We start from the raw sequence: 2,874 nt of genomic DNA, 5'->3' as shown, positions 1-2,874 counted from the left end.
AGTTGTCAGGGGACGTTGGGGTGGGAAGGTGGAGGCAGGACCCATGAGGGGGCGGATCCTGAATTTACTCAAGAATCTTGATGTCTGGAAGCTTTGGAATATCTTAGTCTATGACAGGGAGAAAGTGTACTCAGTCAGGTGCAGGACTGTGGCCCTGGCTGATTTCAGGGAGGCTTTGAGAAAGATCTAGAATGTCTTTTTACTTTTTTTTTTTTTTTTTTCACATAGCCCTGGAATTCTCTCTGTAGACCAGGCTGGCCTTGAACCCAGCATGCCCTACCACTGCCTGGCTTTTTTTGTTTTTTTAAAATACGGCTGCTTGTTTATTTATTTGTGTTGGTGAGTAGCCCATACACACCATAACACACACGTGGAGGGCAAAAGGCAACTTGTAGACGTTAAGCCGCTCCTCTGCCTCCATCCTGTGGGCTTGGGGATCAAACTCAGGCCATTGACCTTGGCAGCGGGGACTTTTACCCGCTGAGCCAACCTGCTTCCCCAAGATCTAGAATTTCTTTCTTGTTTGTTTGTTTGTTTTCTGAGACAGGGTTTCTCTGTGTAGCCTTGGCTGTCCTGGAACTTGCTTCGTAGAGAAGGCTGGCCTCGAACTCACAGAGATCCACCTGCCCCTGCCTCTAGAGTGCTAGGACTAAAGGCATGTGGAATTTCTTTCTTTCTTTCTTTTTATTATTTATTTGTTTATTTGTTTGTTTTATTTTCTGGAGCTGAGGACGGAACCCAGGGCCTTGTGCTTGCTAGGCAAGCGCTCTACCACTGAGCTAAATCCCCAACCCTATTTATTTTTATTTTATGTGCATTGATGCTTTTCCGGCATGCATACCTGTGTGAGGGTGTCAGATCTTGGAATTACAGACAGTTGTGAACTGCCATGTGGGTTCTGGGAATTGAACCTGGATCCTTTAGAAGAGCAGCCAGTGCTCTTATCGGCTGAGCCATCTCTACAAGAAATTATCTGTTCACCGCAGGCAGGGAACCAAGGACAGACAAAAGAAAAGATTCCATCCCAGTTTAACTCTGTGAACCAGGGTGTATCCGGTTGCTTACAAGAGCTTGGACAGATCAGAGGGAACTGCATCATCAAAATGCTGCAGCCCTGGAGTTCTCCGTATGAGTGGCCATGCTACAGCCTGCATATCTAGAAATTCTCCCCTAGTGTCTCCTGTAAAGAAGGTTCAGATGAGCAGATGGGGAAACTGAGGCACACTGTGGCAGACTAGACTGGACGATATTGCTGCTTTTCCTGTCAACGTGAACTTGGTTACCATCTACCTCCTCCTGTGGAGGTGTGTGTGTGTGGGGGGGTGTTCTTGAGTGGTCACCAGGCTGAAGAGCCCTTGAGTGGCCTGGGCTCTGGAGTTAAGGTTTATGGAGCAGAGCATAAATTCAGGGTTCCTGAGAAGGTGGGGATCCCTGAGCCATTGCTCCCAAGTATCACTAGAACAGGATCAAACACACTCTCCAAAGCAGGCAGAGTCTACTCTGGACTGTATTGAGTTAGCAGGGGAGAAATGAGTATGATGCTGAGAAGATTCTGGAAAAAAAAAAAAAAACAAAACCTGGAAATGGGGGTTGGAAAGGTGGCTCAGCCTGTGAGGTGCTCGCTGGGAAGGGATGAAGACCTAAACTTGGACTCTCAAAACCCAAGTGAAACAAGCTGATCGCGTGGTGCGCACATGTAATCCCAGGGCTGGAGAGGCGGAGACAGATGGTCCCTGGGGCTCCACGGCTGGCCTCTCTTAGCTGGTGAGTTCCAGGCCTGGGAGAGACCCTGACTCAAAAAACAAGGGAGGGAGCTGCCACATGAACAGACGTTTACATGCCCCCCTGCACGTGCAGGTGCACCTCACATACATGCACAGACACATACATACATGTATGAAATAATCGTTCAAGAGCCAGACATTGTGGTCCACAAAAACACATACAAAATTCAGTGAGTGGAACAGACACAGGGCAGGGCCAGGGCCTCGGAGAGCTGGGAAAGAGAGAGAGCAAGCAAAAAGAATGTAGTGTCTGGTGGGGGGAGGAGCAGGAAATGGGAACTGGGGAAGGGTTACATGTGACCTACCGGGCTTTCACAGCCCCTCTGTCTAAAACGCTATTCCACCTCCCTTCACCCTGCCATCACGTGATTTTTGATTTGAGGTTTGTTTAAGGCAGGGTCTCCTGTAACCCTGGCTGACCTTAAACTTGCTATGTAGCTGATCATAACCTTGAACTCCCGATCTTCCCTTCTCTACCTCCAGAGTGCTGGGATTACGGGTGTGTGCCTCATACTCAACCCCTTCCCCCAGACAGGGTTTCTGTGTGTAGCCCAAGCTGTCCTGGAACTAACTCTGTAGACCTGGCTGGCCTCGAACTCAGAGATCTGCCTGCCTTGTTCACCAGTGCTGGAATTAAAGGCGTGCGCCACCACTGCCCAGCTGTACCATTATATTCTTTAAAAAACAAAACAAAAAAAACTTTCAATTCTTTGTGGATTCCACATCATGCATCCAGATCCCACCCATCTCCTGGTCCCCTCACACTGGACCTCTGCCCTTGCGACCTCCTCCCCAAAACATAACCAAATCTAAAAGATAAACCATAACATCTTTTAGTTCTGTTATTTCTCTGCTTAGTTTCTGTCCAAATAAAATAAGATTCCACACATGAAAGAGACAATATTAAAAAAAATAAAAAATAAACCAAAAACCAAACAAAGCAAAACAGAAACAAAAACAAAAACAAAACAGAGAGAGAGAAGAATCTTTCCATGAAAGCGGTAGTGTGGCCCCGTGAGTCACACAGCTTACCCTTCAGTCCATTCATCTTTACTTGCAAGTTCATTGCCAGAGTCATTGATCTGGCTGG

The sequence above is a fragment of the Peromyscus leucopus genome, chromosome 5 (genome assembly GCF_004664715.2).
Source record: "Peromyscus leucopus breed LL Stock chromosome 5, UCI_PerLeu_2.1, whole genome shotgun sequence".
In the NCBI taxonomy this organism is placed as follows: Eukaryota; Metazoa; Chordata; class Mammalia; order Rodentia; family Cricetidae; genus Peromyscus; species Peromyscus leucopus.
This window is presented reverse-complemented; position numbering follows the sequence as displayed.